General features: G+C 48.2%; 1 protein-coding gene across 1 annotated transcript in view; it reads left to right on the forward strand.

The window, feature by feature from the left end:
* The first annotated feature begins 462 nt into the window (after positions 1-462).
* Positions 463-20,797, forward strand: part of GATAD2B (GATA zinc finger domain containing 2B) — a 45,813-nt gene continuing 25,478 nt past the window's right edge. The window contains 1 exon segment of the mRNA XM_070766740.1: positions 463-613. The gene's annotated coding sequence lies outside the window, so the exon portion shown is untranslated.

Genomic DNA, 20,797 nt, shown 5'->3' on the forward strand with positions numbered 1-20,797 from the left:
GGGGGCTCAATTATTGCATATTTTAATTAAGAGGGATTATTTTCTCCCTTATTCAAAGCAAGCCAAGCCTACGGTGGCCGCCGAGGGTCGGAATTTAAATTAAAAAAACGCCCCGGGGCGCCTCCAGACACTTCTCCCCCTCCCCCTCGACACATCTTCCATGAGGCCGAGTACCCGGATGTGGCGGCTTATTAAAAAAAAAAAAGGGAGGGGGCGCTCCTCGGAGGGAAGCTCCAGCGCTGCTGGTTGGCCTCGCCTGACGCCAGTCACCCGCTGGCTTGAGCCAATGGCGGCCCTCTCTCGGCCCCCCGCGCGCCTTCCTCGCCGCTCCATTGGCCGCTTGGCCCGTCGCTCCCGCACGGTGCCCAACGGCCGTCGTCGCTGGCGTCCTGGGAGGCGGGTCGCGGCCGGCGGGGCCCCGCCGCCCAATCAAACGCATTGTTTGTGGTGGGTGCCGGCTCCGGCGGCGGCGGCGGAGGTGTCGGTGTCGCTGCTTGGTGGCGCCGCGTCTGCTGTCCGCCGCCCGGCCCTCCCCGCCCCCCCGTTCGCCCTCCCGCCGCCTCTGCCGCCGCCGCCCTCCCGCTCGGCCTGAGGGAACCGCCGCTGCCGCCAGGTGAGGGGAACCCGGAGGGGGCGGGGCCGGCGCTTGATTGACAGCTCGGCGGCCTATGGGGGATCCCCACTGGCGCTGGAAAGTGGGGGCGTCTCTAGGCCTTGGAGGGGGGCCTGTCAATCAAAACTTGGGGGGGCTAAATTAAGGGGTGCGTTTCCATCCTGACCCCCCCCTCTCTAGGGAGACCCCCAGCTTTCGGGGGGGGGGTAAATGGGGCGAGGGGTCCCCATTTGGGGACGTAGGCTGGGAAACAGTCCTCTCCTCATAGAGACTGCCATTGGGTTTTTCTCTTATGGCCTTGCTCCCCCCCCGTCGTTTGTCTGCGCCCCCTCCCCACTTTTTAGGAAAGGCTCCTTTGGCTTTTGGGATGGGGGGAGCCATGAATGAGTGTCTTTCCTCCCCTTGCTTTTGGTGGGTGGATGGAAAACCTTGGGGGGCTTGAAATGGGGGGGCTCCATGAGAAAAAAACGGGGGGGAGCCATTGGGGGGATGTTGATCTTGAATTTGGGTGGGTGGATGTTTCAGGGGGAGAAAATGTGTGGGTGGCCTTTGGATTTGGGGTGGGGGGCATCTGTGGGTCTGGGGTCCTGTGTGTGTTTTAAGGGATGCATCCATCCATTCCTCCCTTCCTGCTTAAGGGCCGCCTTGCAAAGTGGTTTTTTTCATGTAGGGTGGGGGGAGGCATCTGTGGGTCAGGCATTATAGGTCTGGGGTCCTGGGGTGTTTTAAGGGAAGTAATGCCTCCATCCATTCATCCCTCGCTTCCGTTCCTTCCTGCCATTCCTGTTTATGGGCCGTCTTTGCAAAGTCTTTTTGCATTTGGGGTGGGGGGTACCCGGAGGGTCGGGGGACCAATGCAACTTGGGTTGGGGGTGTGTATCTTCAGGCAGCTGGAGTTTGTGTGGGCGCCCAAGGGACTAAGGAGGCAAAGCTGCGGTTGTTATCTCTTCAATCCGAAGATTTTTTTTGGGGGGGGGGGGGTGACTTTCCTTGGCGCCTTGCCCAGGGTGGAGGCGGCAACCTGGGCAGGGCCTCTAAAATGGAGGGGGAATCATTTTTTTAGGGCAGGGGAATTTGAATGGGGGGGGGGGGTTGTCTCAGCTTTTGGGACCCCCTGTAAAAGATTGAACAGGATTCCAAAATTGCTGGTTCTGTTGATGAGCAAGGCAAATATGGAGGGGGTCCTTTCCCAGCAGGGGTCTTTTTTGTGGTTGTTGTTGTTCCTTAGAAGAGGGGAGGGGGCTGTGGTTTTTCTCCTCCCACCCCCAGGTGAGAGGTTTAGTTTGGAAAGGAATCCCAAATGCCCAAGAGGTCAATTCTGTGGAGCTGAGAGGCAGTGGGATTATTACCGAGGGGCTTTTGGGGGGGGGGGCTGTCACTCAGATCGAGGGAGGGGGCTGGAGGGGGGAGGGAAAGAGACCTGTCCCGAGAAGAACAATTGGGCCTCCACCAGGCCTCGTAGAGCAGAAAGTCCTTCCCCCTAGACAAAGGGGTTGATCCTTGGCAAAGAGATGAACAGCCTCTTTGACAGCCATGCCAGACGTCCAAAGAGATATTGGGGTTCAGGCAGGCCCCCCCAGAAGTGAAGCAGAGAGAGAGAGACCTCACTGTCTCAAGGATGCCCATCATCTCAGTATGAAATGTTGCCTTTCATCCCCACCCCACTTCTTATTTGGGGGTGCCAGACATCAGAAGACATATAGGGGTACGGCGAAGCACCCCCAGAAATGAAGTGGAACTTAGAGAGGAATAGGGGGGCAAGAGACCTCCTTGTGTCAAAGATGCCCATCCTCTCAGCGTGAAATGATGCCCCCCTCTTATTTGGGGGTGCCAGACATCAGAAGACATATAGGGGTTTGGGGAGGCACCCCAGAAGTGAAGAGGGGCTTAGAGAGGAATAGGGGAGCAAGAGACCTTTCTGTGTCAAAGAGGCCCATCCTCTCAGCGTGAAATGATGCCCCCCTCTTATTTGGGGGTGACAAAACCCCTAAAGTGGAGGGAAAAGGGGTGTCTGACTCCCTTTTGCTTTGCCCAGCCGGCTTCTCTCCCCTTGGGATGCTCAGAAGGGCCGTGGGGAGTCTCTTTCCCCCCTAAGAATTTTCCCTGCTGCCAAATTGAGACCCACGTGCTGGGTGGGGGGGTGGCGGCAAAACTCTGAATATTTTCAGAGTCTCTGGTTGAAAGACGTTTTTTTGGGTTGTTGTCGAGGTTTCCAAAATCCTTCCCGCCGATCAAAAAAAAAAAATCCGCTCTTGTCAATTTTTGGCATTTTCTCCGTGGGGAGAGGGAAAGAGAGATTGGGCGGAGGCGGGAAGAGAGTCTCGGCACCCCACCCACCCCGCGCCTCTTTTGCACCCAGCCCCTTGCCGACGACGTCTCAACCCACTCGTCCCCCAAGAAGCCGCCTTCTCGTGGGTGGCAAGAGGAAAAAGCTGTGTTTGCTCGCCTTCAAATCGGATTGGGGGCGGTGGGGGGGAGAACGTGTGTCCGTGGGTTTGTGTTTGTGTGTTTATTTGTTTGTCTCCTCGCCCCAGGCCCATCTGGACCCCCGAGGAGGAATCCGCGTCTTGGAAAAAAGCAGAGGAGGCGCAAAGGGGAGGGGGGGTGTCTCTCCTTGTCTCCCCTCCTCTTCCAGAGAGGACATTTTATTTCGGGGGCGAGAAAAACGTGCGGCGGCCTTCTGGCTCCCCTGAAGTTGAAGGGTTAATATTTCTTATTTGACCGGAGATGGTGGAATTGGCAGGGAGGGAAGGAAGGAAGGAAGACGGCAGTGGATTGGAGGGGGATCGTTGTCGCCACCTGCTTGGCAGCCCTTATCCGTCCCTCCCCCCTCCCTCGGGGATGGCGGGCAGGGGGTTCATCCAGGCCCCCCTCAGCTAAAAGACCCCCCTAAATTACAACGCAAAACCTTAACAACAAGACCCCCTGCTCCTTTATTAGCCACTGGGAGAAGGAGAGGAACCTGTTTTCAGAAAGCTCAGCCAGCCAGGATATTGGCGCGGGAGTGGGGGGGCAAAATCTCCCCCCCTACCCCACTTACACCCCCCAATTATTTATTCAAATAATTTCATTTATCCAGCAGCTAGACAGAAGGGAGGGGGGAAGCGTTTGGTAGAGATTGGCATTGTTATCATCATCATCATTATTATTATTGTTATTATTATTATTATTATTCTCATTATCGTCCTTATTACAGTGATGGTTATTACTGGAATGTCTGAGCGCCCCGCCCTAGCCCCTGGGCCGAACGTGGTAGAGAGGTGTGCGCGTATGTGTGTGTTTGCACACATAGCAAATTGCAGGTTCGGCACCCCCAGAGGTGGGTGCTAAGCTGGAAGTGGGGTTTTTTTTGGCTGGGACGCTCCTTGGCCTCCAGCTGTTTCCAGAGGTTCCATGCAAATGCTTGTAGCAATGGGAGAAGCCAAGAAAAGTTATTATTTTGATTTATTTTCCATGGGGGGGGTATGAGGGCTGGCTACGAAACTCCCCCCCCCCCGGCTTTTGTTGCAGCCTAGAAGTCGAATGTTTGGGTTCTCTTCTTCTGACGTTCCTATCTTCTCTTTTGCTAAATTTACTGGTACAGGCAGCCTTCGGCTTAAGGACTGACCCCAAAACTTCTCTGGGCTAAATGTGTGAAGTGAGCTTCGTAAGCGTGCCCATTACAGTCGTATGTCAGTCGCCAAAAAGTGGGCCGCCCATGGGATTGGCCCATTGTGAGTTGCCAAATCTCCTCCTTTCTATGCGTGACTGTAACTTGTCGCTTGTATCCTTAAGATTTTTATTAATATTGATTGTTTCTTCATTGCTTATTTGACCCCTACGACAGTCACTAAGTGTTGCACTTCCTGACTCGTGACAAATGTATATTTTCTTTTATGGACACTGAGAGCATCTGCACCAAAGACAAATCCCTTGTGTGTCCTTTCACAGTTGGCCAATAAAGAATTCTATTCTATTCTCTATTCTATTCTATTTTCTATTCTGTTCTGTTCTTTACAAATTATATTTTCTTTTATGGACACTGAGAGCATCTGCACCAAAGACAAATCCCTTCTGTGTCCTATCACAAAAGAATTCTATTCTACTCTATCTAATTGGCAACTTTTGCTGATTTGTGTGTGTGGGGGAGTTTGACCCCAGGTTAGCAGTCGGTCATCACTGACAGGTCTGCCCCAGTCCCACTTGCTCCAGGTCTGAGAAGCGTCATAAAAACGAGGAGGGTTTTTAAAAGCGATCTTGGCCTTTCTTCTAGAAAACTCAGCTCAACTTTTAGAAAAGTTTGACCGGCTCATTTAAAAAACTAACAACAAAAAACCAACCCTCTTGTCAGTGTCACTGTCTCGGTGCCAACTTAGGCCAGAGTAGGATTCTGAAACTGTCTGAGGGTTTGGCAGTCCCCTAAAATTAAATTGGAATTAATTAGGCTCCCCTAATTTGACAAAGAGCGAAAACGAAAAAAATGCAGCTTATCCAGGTAGTCCTCAACTTTAAGATGCCCATGGAGAGTTAGAAGGATGGTGAGTGGTCTCGAAACCACGTCCCATGAGGAACGGTTAAAGGATCTAGGGATGTTTAGTCTGCAAAAGGAGAAGACTGAGAGGAGACTTGATAGCTGTCTACCAATGTCTGAAGGGCTGTCACAGAGCAGAGGGATCAGCATTGTTCTCATTAGCACGTGGAAGGACTAGAAACAATGGAGTGAAACTTCAAGGGAGTCTATTTAGATGAGATATCAGAAAAAACTTTCTAAGGTTAAGGGGGATAAACCAGTGGAACAGTTTGCCACAGGAGGTTTTGGGCTCGCCTTCACTGGAGGTCTTCAAACAGAGACTGGACAGTCATCTTTCTGAGGTGGTTTGGTGGATCCTGCACTGAGCAGGGGGATTGGACCTGATGACCTTGGAGGTCCCTTTCAACTCTATGAGTCTATGGTTCGCCACCTCCCTTGCCTACGGTTGTCAAGCGAATTGCTGCCGTTGTTAACGTGGTTCTTAAGTGGATCCGCCCGGCCCCCGGGGCGGGGGGGGGTAGGCAGGATGGAGGGGACGACGACCCTCCCATCGTCAGGAACTGTCATCAGTAGAGGGCTACCTGTAATCTTTCGAAGCTCCTTGACGTGCAGTGGAGTGATTGGTCGCCCGTTTTCTGATTCTTGGCCTTTATCGTTTCTTTTGCATACCTAGATTTCTCCTGTCTTTATGGCAAATGAGGTTACACTAGCATTAATCCTTAAAAAATAAAACCCTAAAACTCCTTTAAAAACCTTTAAAACTCCTTAAAAAGCCTTTAAAAGTTCCTTTAAAATCCTTGAAAATTTCCTTTAAAATCCTTGAAAAATTCCTTTAAAATCCTTGAAAAATTCTTTTAAAATCCTTGAAAAATTCCTTTAAAATCCTTGAAAAATTCTTTTAAAAATCCTTGAAAAATTCTTTTAAAAATCCTTGAAAAATTCCTTGAAAAATCCATTTTAAAAAAGCAAGCCATTTCCCCCCCCCCCCTTTAGCAATGGGGCAGGGGCTTCCGTGCACCCTGAGGCATCCCTGGAGATCAGGCCACGGACAGGCTGACACACAACACACACACACACACACGCAATTGTCTGCCGTGCTTCCTGTCCGCTTCCCATCCAACAAGGCAAAAAAGGGACTAGTGCTTCCAGATGTTTCCAGCCAGCCACGAGAGAGGAGGACCGTTTATGCACATCTGGAAGCAGAGAGGTTTCTCCCCCACCCCACCAGCATGAACTTTTGATTTTGGCAAGCGGGAGACGCACAGACCCCCAACACCCCCCCGACAAATGGCTGTCCAATGTCTTCTTCAAAGCCTCCAGTGATGGAGCCTCTGTAACTTCTGGAGGCAAATCCGCTCCTCCGATGAATTGATCTGGGTAACAAGAGTTGAAAGGGACCTTGGAGGTCTTCTAGCCCAACCCCCACTGCTCAAGCAGGAAACCCTTTACTCTCCCAGGCAAATACCTGGGTTTTTCCAAAAATATGACCTTTTGAACCCTGAAATAAGCACTGGGCCTTATTGCGATGTACTCAAAAGCCCGATTGGGGTTGTTATCAGGGGATTGGGCTTATTTTGGGGAAAACAGGGTACATAGATACAGATGATAGATGGATGGATGGATGGATGGATGGATGGATGGATAGAAAGATAGATAGATAGATAGATAGATAGATAGATAGATACAGATAGATAGATAGAGACAGACAGACAGACAGACACGATAGAAAGATAGATAGATAGATAGATAGATAGAGACAGACAGATAGATAGATAGAGACAGACAGACAGATGCGATAGATAGATAGATAGATAGATAGATAGATAGATAGATAGATATAGTAGATAGATAGATAGAAAGATAGATACATAGATACATAGATAGATAGATATAGAAAAATATTGATAGATGTAGAAAAATATTGATAGATAGATAGATAGATAGATAGATAGATAGATAGATAGATAGATAGATACCATGTTTTCCCCAAAATAAGACCCCTTCTTATATATTTTTGAACCCTGAAATAAGCACTTGGCCTTATTGCCATGCACTAAAAAGCCCGATTGGGCTTGTTATCAGAAGAGGTCTTATTTTTTGGGTGTGTGTATGTGTGTCAGGGTAGATGTCCAGTCTCTTCTTAAAAACTTCCACAATTTCTGCTAGCAACCCGTTCCACTGGTTGATCATCCTTTTTTTCTCTCTCTCTCTTTTCCCCGTTTGCCTTTCTCTAGAAAAGAGAAGACACCTGCCGCTCAAAACCGTTACACTACATGGGAATTCCCTCTCTGCTAGTGAGACAAACCAATTTGGTAGTGTGTGTATTTCATTCTTGACCTGTTAGGCTTAGAACCACTTGAGTGATACTTATTTTACTGGACTGGGGTGGGGGAGAAGTCAACTAAAGCTTGGATGTTTTGGAGGTGACTTTTTATCCCTGCTACTGGAAAAAGAAACCCCCACGAAGCATCTTTTAAAGCGGTACTAAGTGGATTTGTGCTCCTTAAAAAAATGACATTTGAATGGGGCGAAGGGTTAAACGGGTTCCAAATTTGGACTGTCTTGCCTTAGGATTTCGGTTTGCCATTTGAGTTGCAGTTCCACAGGTCTCTTAGCGCAATTGTTTCATTGAACACTTCAGTATCCTGAGCTTGCAAGGGAAACTTCGCTGCGTTGTGTTCTCATGACCTACTGTTGCGCCATTTGAAGCTTGGTACGTTTGCTTTTTAAAGTTGTGCAGAACCCTCGCACAGCTAAACACAGCTAAGCCCTTCATGGCATCGGACCAGAATATCTCCGTGACCGCCTTCTGCCACACGAATCTCAGCCACCAGTTAGGTCCTACAGAGTTGGCCTTCTCCGGGTCCCAACGACTAAACAATGTCCCGTTGACTAAAAAAACCCACAATAACTTATTGGACCCAAATCAGCATGGCTTTACTGAAGGCAAATCATGTCAGACTAATCTCATTGATTTCTTTGACTATGTCACAAAGGTGTTGGATGAAGGTGGTGCCGTGGATATTGCCTATCTGGACTTCAGCAAAGCCTTTGATATGGTTCCACATAAAGAGCTGATAGATAAATTAGTGAAGATTGGACTTAATCCCTGGATAGTTCAATGGATTTGCAGCTGGCTGAAGCATAGACATCAGAGGGTTATTGTTAATGGCGAGTATTTTGAGCAGAGATAGGTTACAAGCGGTGTGCCACAAGGGTCTGTTCTGGGTCCTATTCTTTTTAATATGTTTGTGAGTGACATAGGGGAAGGTTTGGTATGGAAGGTTTGCCTAGTTGCCGATGACTGTAAAGTGTGCAGTAGGGTTGATATTCCTGGAGGGGTCTGTAATATGGTAAATGATTTAGCTTTACTAGATAAATGGTCAAAGCAATGGAAACTGCAGTTTAATGTATCCAAATGTGAAATAATGCACTTGGGGAAAAGGAATCCTCAATCTGAGTATTGTATCGGCAGTTCTGTGTTAGCAAATACTTCAGAAGAAAAGGATTTAGGGGTAGTGATTTCTGACAGTCTCAAAATGGGTGAACAGTGCAGTCAGACGGTAGGGAAAGCAAGTAGGATGCTTGGCTGCATAGCTAGAGGAATAACAAGCAGGAAGAGGGAGATTGTGATCCCCTTATATAGAGCGCTGGTGAGACCACATTTTGAATACTGTGTTCAGTTCTGGAGACCTCACCTACAAAAAGATATTGATAAGTATTTTTTAACATTTTGCTGGAAATATGCAAGTTGAACGGGTGTGTGTGATACCACTTATGTAATATTTTCCTTCTCATTTCCCTAACCCTTGTATTCTTAATTTTCCTTATATTTTCCATTATATTTTTCATCTCTTGCACACCTACTTGTAATGGGAGGTGAAGTCCACATAGCTTAGAAGAGCCAACTTTGCCTATCCCTGCCCTATACTAGTGTTTCCCAACCTTGGCAACTTGAACATATCTGGACTTCAACACCCAGAATTCCCCAGCCAGCATTTGCTGGCTGGGGGATTCTGGGAGTTGAAGTCCAAATATCTTCAAGCTGCCAAGGTTGGGAAACACTGCCCTATACCATTCCTGACCAGTGGTTGTCGAATCTTCTCTTAAAAAACCCCCAAACCTCTAATGATGAAGCAACCACAACTTCTGGTGGCAAGCTGTTCCAGTGGTTGATTGTCCTCAATTGTCAGGGAGTTTCTCCTTTATTCCAGGTTGCTTCGGTCCTTGGTAAATTTCCACCCATTGTTTCTTGTGCTGTCTTCAGAAGCTTTGGGAAATAATCTGGCACCGGACCAGGATATCTGCGAGACCGCCTTCTGTCGCACGAATTCCAGCGACCGATTAGGTCCCACAGAGTTGGCCTTCTCCATGTCCCGTCAACTAAACAATGCCGTCTGGCGGGACCCAGGGGAAGAGCCTTCTCTGTGGTGGCCCCGACCCTCTGGAACCAGCTCCCCCCAGAGATTAGAACTGCCCCCCCCTCCTCGCCTTTCGGAAACTCCTTAAAACCCACCTCTGTCGTCAGGCATGAAACATCTCCCCCTGGGCCTATACAGTTTATGTATGGTATGTTTGTTTGTGTGTATGTTTGCTTTTAATAATGGGGTTTTTAGTGTTTCTCTTAAATTATTAGATTTGTTATATATTGTTTATTATTGCTGTGAGCCGCCCCGAGTCTACGGAGAGGGGAGGCATACAAATCAATCAATCAATCAAATAAATAAATAAATAAAAAATCTGACCTCCTCTTCTTTGGGGCAGCCCCTCAGATATTGGAATACTGCTCTTGTGTTCACGCCTGGTCCTTCTTTAAAGTAGCAAAACCATGGGTGGTTTCCCCATTTATTAATACGTAATTGTTATTATCAGCTGGAGCAGAGCAACCCATGATCTCCAGATGTGGATTTGCATAATTGTGAGTGTAGAATTTGGACGATTCTGCCCCTGTTTGGTAGCAGAGAGAGAAAATACAGTTGCTGCAGCCGTAATTATTAAATTACTTCTCTCACTTCCCATTCCAGGCCAGATTAAGCCAGGCTGGCTTTATATGAATGGGGGGGCTAGCCCACAATATTTATTTGTTTATGCATATATTGAATCTATAGGCCTCCCGTCTCACTATCACTCAACGCAAAACGACATTAAAACAGAGGTCTTCAAACTTGGCCACTTACAGGCTTCTGGGCTTCAATTGAGTCTCCGGAGAGGGGCGGCATGCAAATCTAAATAATGATAATAATAATAACAGCAACAACAAATCTTAGAACACAAGAGACAAAGTTTGGGGGACCCCTGCGTTAAAAAACCCCAAAACATTAATGTTAAAGCTAGTAGGAAATTAACCGCTTTGGGGCAGGATGGTTATTTACAGATTATTTTCACTCTTTAGAATTAAATCAGGAAGGTTTAGGCAGCTAACTTAAATCGATTAAAAACAAACTTGTGATCAGCTTAAAAAGACCCAAACACTGTACCCCTAATTAAAGCCAACGGCAGGGCCTTTGTTTTCACCCCATTTTAGTTACCTTCATATAGTCAGAAAGTGGAAACACATCTTTCACTTCCTAAATCGTATATATACCGTATATGTTTGTTTGTATGTGTGTGTGTTTGTGTCACATGACAAAATTGAACGGGTCCAAAGACGGGCTACAAGAACGGTGGAAGGTCTTAAGCATCAAACGTATCAGGAAAGACTTCATGGACTCAATCTGTATAGTCTGGAGGACAGAAGGAAAAGGGGGGACACGATCGAAACATTTAAATATGTTAAAGGGTTAAATAAGGTTCAGGAGGGAAGTGTTTTTAATAGGAAAGTGAACACAAGAACAAGGGGACACAATCTGAAGTTAGTTGGGGGAAAGATCAAAAGCAACGTGAGAAAATATTATTTTACTGAAAGAGTCGTAGATCCTTGGAACAAACTTCCAGCAGACGTGGTAGATAAATCCACAGGAACTGAATTTAAACATGCCTGGGATAAACATATATCCATTGTAAGATAAAATACAGGAAATAGTATAAGAGCAGACTAGATGGACCATGAGGTCTTTTACTGCCGTCAGACTTCTATGTTTCTATGTTTTTGCTGAATTTTAAAATTGAGGGAGACTAGGATAGCTCTATTTCGGCCTTGTTCTGGCCTCATCAGCTAGCCATATCCTCTCACTGGGATATATATATATATAATCTGTGTTAATATAGTTTTATTTATTTTTAACCTATCGCAAATAGAGATTTTTTTTTAACCTACTGCAAATAGAGATGCCCCTATTTTTTTTTTTAAAGGAACCTTGAAACGGATGAATTCTGCTCCAAAATTAGCAAATTTTGTCTCTTTCGTCTGATCAAATGTAGACACTTCAGGTGGTTTGTGATTTCTTGAATCGGATCTGGCAGCTGTCGGCCACAAGTGGACTCTGCAAAAGGTCCTTAAGATGCTCGAAGGGGTGTGTGTGTGTTGAATGACAGCTCTGTGACCCCCACCGTTAGAGGGAGACGCGATATTTATTTATCAGAAAGTAGGAGGCCAAATCAATTTCTTGCAAGTCTGCGGAGAGGGGCGGCATACAAATCCAATAAATAATAATAAATAAATAATAATAGATTGATGACCAACTCGTCTCCAAAAAGCCGAATAGTTCAGCTCCGTCGTTCTTCCCTGTTTAGCTAGCTTTCTTCTTGCAGGGTGAGCCGTCCGTTTCTCCTATCACCTTCATCTCCAGGGAATCTTAATACGAGTCAAGTTCTATTCCTGCACATTGAGCCGAGCGGTTATTTCAAAGCAGGGGTGTTTTGCTTTTCAGCTCTCCCCCCTCCAAAAAGAAAGTCTCGGGAGCTGCTTGCAAAGCAAGCCAATAATAAATTTATTTTATCTTAAATTTAAGTTCTTACGTGTGCTCCTTGATTTGTTTGAAGGAGCTGCTCCATCTATTGGGATTGATTAACCGAATGACAGGGTCGGAAAGGGACCTTATTATTATTATTATTATTTATTGGATTTGTATGCCGCCCCTCTCCGCAGACTCGGGGCGGCTAACGACAGCAACAAAAACAGCATGTAAATCCAATCCTAAAAATATCTTTAAAAAACCCTTACAGTATTTGTAAAACCAAACATACATACATACAAACAAGCATACCATGCATAAATTGTAAAGGCTTAGGGGGAAAGAATATCTCAGTTCCCCCCATGCCTGATGGCAGAGATGGTTTTTTAGGAGCTTACGAAAGGCGAGGAGGGTGGAGGCAATTCTAATCTCCGGGGGGAGTTGGTTTCAGAGGGTTGGGGCCGCCACAGAGAAGGCTCTTCCCCTGGGCCCCACCAAATGACATTGTTTTGTTGATGGGACCTGGAGAAGGCGGACTCTGTGGGACCTAACCGGTCGCTGGGATTCGTGCGGCAGAAGGCAATCTCGTAGATACCCTGGTCCGGTGCCATGAAGGGCTTTATAGGTCATAACCAACACTTTGAATTGTGACCGGAAACTGATCGGCAACCAATGCAGACTGCGGAGTGTTGGTGTTACATGGGCATTTTTGGGAAAACCCGTGATAGCTCTCGCAGCTGCATTCTGCACAATCTGAAGTTTCCGAACACTTTTCAAAGGTAGCCCCATGTAGAGAGCGTTACAGTAGTCGAGTCTCGAGGTGATGAGGGCATGAGTGACTGTGAGCAGTGACTCCCGGTCCAAATAGGGCCTTGGAGGTCTTCTAGTCCAACCCCCTGCTTAGGCAGGAAACCTTAAGACCAGTGATGGCAAACCTATGGCACGGGTGCCACAGGTGGCACTCGGAGCCATATCTGCTGGCACACGAGCTACTGCCCTAGCTCAGCTCCAATGTGCATGTGTGTGTCGGCCAGCTGATTTTTGGTTCACCTGGAGGCTCTGGGAGGGCGTTTTCGGCATCCAGAGAGTCTCTGGAGGGATGGGGGAGAGCGTTTTTCCCTCTGGGAAGGGCGAAAAACGGGCCTATTGGGCCCCCCAGAAGTTGGAAAATGGGCTGTTTTAGGCCTCCAGGGGGCCTCCTGGAGGGGGGACGTTATTTAGTTATTTATTTATTTTATTTATTTATTTATTTATTGGATTTGTATGCCGACCCTCTCCGGAGACTCGGGGCGGCTAACAACAGTAATAAAACAGTGTACAATAATAATCCAGTAAATACTAAAAATGATTTAAAAACCCATTAATATAAAAAACCAAACATACATACAGACATACCACACATGAAATTGTAAAGGCCCAGGGGGAAAGAGCATCTCAATTCCCCCATGCCTGGCGGCAGAGGTGGGTTTTAAGGAGCTTACAAAAGGCAAGGAGGGTGGGGGCAATTCAAATCTCTGGGGGGAGTTGGTTCCAGAGGGTCGGGGCCGCCACAGAGAAGGCTCTTCCCCTGGGTCCCGCCAAGCGGCATTGTTTAGTTGACGGGACCTGGAGAAGACCCACTCTGTGGGATCTAACTGGTCGCTGGGATTCGTGCAGCAGAAGGCGGTTGCCATCCCCAGGCACTGAATTATGGGTGTTCTCCCTAGTTCCAGGTTGTTTGTCTCCTTGGTTAGTTTCCACCCATTGCTTCTTGTCCAGCCTTCTGATGCTTGACCCCCCCCCCTTCTTTGTGGCAACCCCCGAGATATTGGAAGACTGCTATCATGTCTACCCCTAGTCCTTCTTTTCACTTGACCAACGCTACCCAGTTCCTGCGACCTTTCTTTGTATGTTTTAGCCTCCAGGCCTTTAATCTTCCTAGTTAGAATTAGAATAAAATAGAGCTGGAAGGGACCTTGGAGGTCTTCTAGTCCAACCCCCTCTCAAGCAGGAGACCGTGTACCATTTCAGGCATCCTGTCTCTTTTTAAAAACCTCCCGTGATGGAGCACCTATAACTTCACTCCTTGGTTAGTTTCCACCCATTGCTTCTGGTCCTGCCGTCTGGTGCTTTGGAAAATAATTTGACCCCTCTCTTTGGGGCAGCCCCTGGGATCCTCCGGGTTGTCCAGCTCCAAATTTAGCTTCCATTCCCAGAGGGAATGTCGTCCTCATTCCAAAGTTGGCCTTCCATCCTTCCCTCCCCCTTCCTTCCTCCTTCTCTCCTTCCCTCTCCCACTCTAATCCTTCCTCCCTTCCTTCCTTCCTCTCCTCCTCTAATCCTTCCTTCCTTCCTTTCCTCTCCTCTAATCCTTCTTCCTTCCTTCCTTCCTTCCTCTCTTTCCTTCCTCTCTTTCCTTCCTTCCTTTCCTCTCCTCTAATCCTTCCTTCCTTCTTTCCTTCCTCTCCTCTCCTCTAATCCTTCTTCCTTCCTTCCTTTCCTCTCCTCCTCTAATCCTTCTTCCTTCCTTCCCTCCCTCTCCCCCTCTAATCCTTCCTTCCTCTCCTTCCTTTCTTCCTTCTCTCCCTTCCCCTTCCTTCCTTCTTTTTTTCCTTTCTTCATCCATCCATCCATCCATTCCACTAGGGCAAGGGGAACCCATGAGGCAGCCAGCCACCTGTTACTCCAGATTGGGGAGCATCTCCCAAGGATCCCTGAGCCTGTAGGACAATTTCTGATCGGAGCCAGATCTTTCCCAACTGCCTTAGAAGACGCTCGGTCAAGGTTCCTTATTAACCTTGGCCACTTTTAAGACCCGTGGGCCTCGCAACGCCCTGAATCCAGGGCGTCCCAAGTTCACAGGTCTTTAAAAATTGTTGCCACGTTCAAGCAACACTGCTGTGGGTTGGCAGCGGCTGCATCCAGGCGGCAGTATCTCATTTCTACCACGCTCATCCAGATGTTTAGACTGGGCTTGGCCTCTTTGTCCACTGCTTGAGAGGCAGATGTGGCCGTTTCGTCCTATGGAAAGTCACTCTCGACAGACGTCAGCTGTTCCACGCTTACGGCCACGCGTGGGATCCCCGGAGGTTGTTTTTTTTTTTTTTAAACCAGCGCCGATGATGACGGGAAAGTGGCGCCTGGCACATCTGGAATGGAAGAGAGAAATTTCGGCCCGCTCTAGGCTCGGCCTCCTGTCACATAGTGACTTTTAATTAATTTATTTTTTTAAAAAAAATGGAATTGCCCGCAACTGGATAAAAGGCCCCGTGGACCTTTTTTCGGCCATTGGCACCATCGCCTTGCCAGTGTCTAGGCCCGGCTAAGCTCACGGCTTCCCATGGGCCCATCCTTTGGGGGGGGGGTCTGCTCCTTCAGCCCCTCTTCCTCCCCTTTCCCCTTCTCTCTTCCTCTTCCTCCTCTCCTCCTAAGACCCCCCCCCTCCCAGGCATGAAAAGTTCACACTTAGGAACGGGGAGGCCAAGTTTGGCTGGGTGCCAGGCTCTCCCGTTCCGCTTTGCCGGGGGGGGGGAGACCAGGCCCAGCCAGCAGCCCCCCGCCAGTGCCAGGGTGGGCACCCAAAACCGGGCGCCGCCTCCGAGTGCCACCGACCAACTTCTTCCTTTCTTTCTTTCTTTTTTTCCAAAAAGCAATAATTCCATGTCCTGAGGTTAAAAAAACCGGCTGCAACTGGTTTTATTTATTTTTTTAATTTTTTTTTCTCCTTCTCTCCCCTGCCTCCGCTAGGCATCATGGGTAAAAGTAAACCCTTCTCTCTCTCTCTTCCTCTCTTCCTCTCTCTCACTCACTCACTCACTCACCCACCTCCTCCCCTCCACCATCAACCCACCCTCCCCGCTTTTCTTTTGTTTAATATAACGGCACCATAGATGATTGGCAGCGACGTGCCCGTTCGGCGGCGGCTGGGCTCGGGCTGGTCCCCAGAGGGGGATGGCACGCCGTGGCCACCCCTCTTGCACCGAGGGGGTTTCTGGTGGTGAGGAGGGGGCCCCCCTGGCTCGGCCCCCCCTCCTGCCCTCTCGGCGTGCTCCGGTTTCCCTTCCATCCGTCTGCCCGGCCCCCCCTCTGGACGAGTCAAGGCGGGTTAGAGAATACACTACCTGTAAGTACCCTTTGGAAGGGGGGGGCTCCTTTATTCCTCCTCGCTCGCTCCCCTTCTCCACCCCCCCTCCTCTCTTTTTCCCCATCTAATCTTTCTTTGGGGGGGAAGCCCAACAGCCCCTGCCCCCCAAAAAAGAGAGGGATCAGAGAGGTGGAAAGCTGATTTCCCGCCCCCCCCCCAAATGGTGAATTATTTCTTTTTTATTTCGATCCTGAATTCGAGGCTTCGGAGATTGGCGCATCCCTCCGGTCCTTGGAGGGGGGGGGGGTTTCCTACTGCCAGCTACCCCAAGATCAGAAAGGTGGGGAAGGGGAGGGGGGGTTAAGGGAGACCTCTCCCCCCCCCCAGTGTGGTTGAAGGTCTTCTATTGTCTGGCATGCGCTGGTAGTTGGATCGAATGCCCCCCAGCCTTCTCCCATCCCTCCCTTGCGGGGGGGGGGGCTCTTCCTCCTCTTTCCCTCCTCCCCTTCCTCTCCCTCCCTCCTTCACGCCAGCTCTGTGAATGGAAGGAAGTCGCAAGGCTGCCGAGGGGGGGCAGTGCGCGCTCCTCTTGGGTGAGGGGGGGGCTGTGCTGGCCGGCTGCCAGAGGCTGGAAATCTGGCCGTGTGCGCAGGGGCGAACACACACACTCACAAAAGCAACACATGTGTGTGTGTGTGCGCGTGTGGGCCTTCCCTTGCGGGCCCGAGGAGATCACAGCCCTCTTATATAAGGCGGGCTGCGTCACGGAGGGGAAGGAGGGAGGGGAGAGGGCTGGAAACCCACCTACCCCTCTCTCCGTCCGTCCATCCGTCCGTCCATCCATCCGAGAGACTTGGAAAGCAGGGTCCAAAGCCGGGTTTTATTTCATTTTTCATTTTCCCCACTCCCCCTCCTCACTGTTTATGGGGTGGGGGAGTGTCAATCTCCCCCCCCCCCATGTAAACCCCCTTTCCCCACTTCTCCCTTGACTCAGGGATCGGAAAGATCGCGGCGGTTTGATCGCAAAAAATTGCTGGGCAGTTTTTTTCTTCTCCTGATTTTGGATTTAAGTCTATATAGAGAGAGTCTCCCAACTTACAACGGTTCATTTAGTGACCAAAGTAAAAATGGGCCTGGGGGGGGGGAGGAAATGGGACGTACGACCGCTTTTCATGCTTACGACCGTTGTGGTCAGGTGATCAAAATTAGGATGCATGGCCACTGGTGCATAGTTGTGACAGTTGCAGAATTCCCCACCGGTAGGGGAGGTGTCCGGCCATCCGCTTTTGCGACCGTCTTGACAAACAAAGCCAACAGGGGGAGCTAGATTTGCCGAACGACCATGCTCCCTTAAACAACCACAGGGATTCCGTTAACCCAGGCGGCGGGAAAAACAGTCCTGGGCTCACTTGAACAACCGTCTCACTTAGCGGCAGACGTTTCGGGCTCGGTTTGTGGTCATAAGTCGAGGACTGAACAGAGAAGTTGGGGTTTTGGAAGGCTTTGGACGAGCCGGGCCGCAACGGCAACAACTTTGTGTTCACTTTGTGTTACGGACTTCCTGTATCCTCCTGCGGGCAGGAAGTGGCATTCCGCGTATCCACAGCACCCGTCTGTTCCTGTGTGAAAGTTTATTTATTTTATTTATTCGGGGGTTTTTATGCCGCCCTTCTCCTTAGACGCAGGGCACCTTACAACAGGTTAGCAGTAGTAATCCGGGTCCTCATTTTACCCACGTCGGAAAGACCACAGGCTGAGTCAACCTTGAGCCGGTGATGAGATTTGAACCGCTGAGCTACAGATCTAGCAGTCAGCTTTAGTGGCCTGCAGTACATCACTCTACCCACTGCGCCATCTCGGCTCGAAAGTTGACGGCGCAACTAGAATTTAAGGCGGGTTGTCGCGTGTTTGTTGAACATCAGAACGGACAGTGCTGGCAGGATTCGGATCCTGTCTTTCTCCAGCAATGTGAAAATTGATCCCGACTCCCGGAATTGATAATACAGGTTATTCTCAATTTGACAAAAGTCCACTTAGTGACCGTTCAAATTTACGACGGTGCTGAAAAAAGATTTACGACTGGTGCAGCCTTCGACAGTCACAGGACCAAATTTCGAACTCTTGGCAACCGACTCGCATTTATGTCCGTTGCAGCATCCTCTGTGTGTGTGTGTGTGTGTGTGTGATATGACAACCTCCCCTTTTGTGACTTTCCAACAACCAAAGTCAATGGGGCAGCCCAAATTCATTTAATGACCCTGTAGCTAATTTCCACAATCACTAAACAATGCCGCTTGGCGGGGCCCAGGGGAAGAGCCTTCTCTGTGGCGGCCCCGGCCCTCTGGAACCACCTCCCCCCAGAGATTAGAATTGCTCCCACCCTCCTTGCCTTTCGTAAGCTTCTTAAAACCCACCTCTGCCGCTAGGCATGGGGGAATTGAGATACTCTTTCCCCCTGGGCCTTTACAATTTTATGCATGGTGTGTCTGTACGTATGATTGGTTTTTTATAATAATGGGTTTTTAATCGTTTTTAGTATTGGATTATTATTGTACGCTGTCTTATTTGCTGTTAGCCGCCCCGAGTCTTTGGAGAGGGGCGGCATACAAATCAAATCAAATCAAATCAAATCAAATCAAATCAAATCTAAATAAATAAATAAATAAATAAATAAATAAATAAATAAATAAATAAATAAATAAATTTTGGCCAGAAAAAGGCCATTAAAACAGGACGGATCTCACTCCACTTAGCAACATGCATTTTGCTGCCTCCTTTGCGTGGTCGTACATTGAGGACTTAACCTGTATCGCCATCAGGAATAACTCCCAAAACTTGGCCGACTTTCGCCGTCTTAACGTTCTCGCGTCGTCATTTGTAAACTTCCAACGGCGGCCTTGCGAGACGCTCTTATCAAAATTACCTGGCTCGTTTGTGGAATATAATCTTTCATTTTAGAGAAATTTCGTTTAGAGGAATTGGGCTGAATTCCCCCCCCCCCAAAAAAAAGTCTCCTTTTTTTTCTCTTGGATCTGGAGATTTGAATCGCAGAAACAGATTTGAGTTGCAGAATGCTGGAGTTTACATTTGCTCCGCTAGCGAGAATTTTCTTCTTTATGGTTTGAAGGGTTTTTTCCCCGCAGTCTCACTTTGCGGGGTTTCTCTTAAAATTATAAACGGAGTGATTTGGGGGTTTGTGTTCCTGAATTGCAGGGTTTTTTTTTAATGCTTTAGGTCTCATCTCCATTAGGCAGTAAAGGAATTTGGGGGTATTTGTTTTTTTTTATAATTTTATAATAAGATAAAAGGGGAAATAAAAATAAACCACTTTCCAATGAAAGTAATTTTTTTTTTTAACTCTGTGTGACTTGAAATCAAGTATGGGGAAAGCAGACAAGGTCCTCTGAAGCTTGTAGTCCATTGATTTTTCAACCTTTGGAACTTTTAAGACGGGTGGGCTCCAACTCTGAGAATCCTGGCTGGGTAGGGAATTCTGGGAGTTGGAGTCCACTCATCTTAAAAGTTGTTGAAGTTGAAAACACTCCTCCAACACTCTTGCATCAAGTTGGCGGCTCTGTGTGTGTATCCTTTTGGCTCCCAAGCCAAAAAAAAAAAAAAAGGTTTGCCATCACAGCCCTAGGGTTTCCTGTGTGGCTAGGGGAGGTGTTGGACTAGATGACCTCTAAGGTCCCTTCCAACGCTGTCGTTCTGTTAAGAAACCCACCTGGGACCACTCTGTTGCTCCTCAGGCCTGTTCCTTCCCTGAGGGCCTCTGAGCATAGGCAGAGATTTTTGTAGGGGCAAATCTTTCCCATCCTCCTTCCCACAAAATATAGATGGTTTCCATGTTTCTATGTATAGTCTGGAGGACGGAATGGAAAGCGGGGACATGATCGAAGCATTTATATATGTTAATGTGTTTTTAATAGGAAAGTGAACCCAAGAACCAGGGGTCACAATCTGAAGTGATTTGGGGGAAAGATCAGGAGCCACGTGAGAAAATATTATTTGGCTGAAAGAGTCGTAGATGCTTGGAACAAACTTTCCAGCAGACGTGGTTGGTCAATCCATAGGAACTGAATTCAAACATGCCTGGGATAAATATAGATCCATTCTAAAATAAAATACAGGGAATAGTATAAGGGCGGACTAGATGCACCAGGAGGTCTTTTTCTGCCGTCAGTCTTCTATAATAGAATCGGAAAGGACCTTGGAGGTCCTGACCCCTTGCCCAGAATACAGAATAATAGAGTTGAGTTGGGGGAAAGATCAGAAGCCACGCGAGAAAATATTTGACTGAAAGAGTCGTAGATGCTGGGAACAAACTTTCCAGCAGATGTGGTTGGTCAATCCATAGGAACTGAATTCAAACATGCCTGGGATAAATATAGATCCATCCTAAGATAAAATACAGGAAATAGTATAAGGGCAGACGAGATGGACCCGGAGGTCTTTTCTTCTATGTTTCTATGCTTCATGTCACGGCTGCCGGCATGCCCCGAAATGTTGTTTGAAATGAACCCACAAACACACTCAAACGCACCCCATGAAAAACATGCCCCTGTGCCAAGCAGGCCTCTAAGTCTTTATCAGGCGCCCATGTCGCTCGAAGAAGTAAGCCTGACTTTATCGGCCTCTCCTCCACCACCCACCCGAGTCAGTTTCTTTTGTGTAAATTTGAGCGGGCTTTCTTTTTTTAAAAAAAGGAGTGTCTTTCTAGGAATTTCTCTCCACGGGTAGTCCTCGAGTTACGACCCCCATTGAGCCCCTGATTTGTC

Source organism: Erythrolamprus reginae, chromosome 13, assembly GCF_031021105.1.
Source record: "Erythrolamprus reginae isolate rEryReg1 chromosome 13, rEryReg1.hap1, whole genome shotgun sequence".
Taxonomy (NCBI): domain Eukaryota; kingdom Metazoa; phylum Chordata; class Lepidosauria; order Squamata; family Dipsadidae; genus Erythrolamprus; species Erythrolamprus reginae.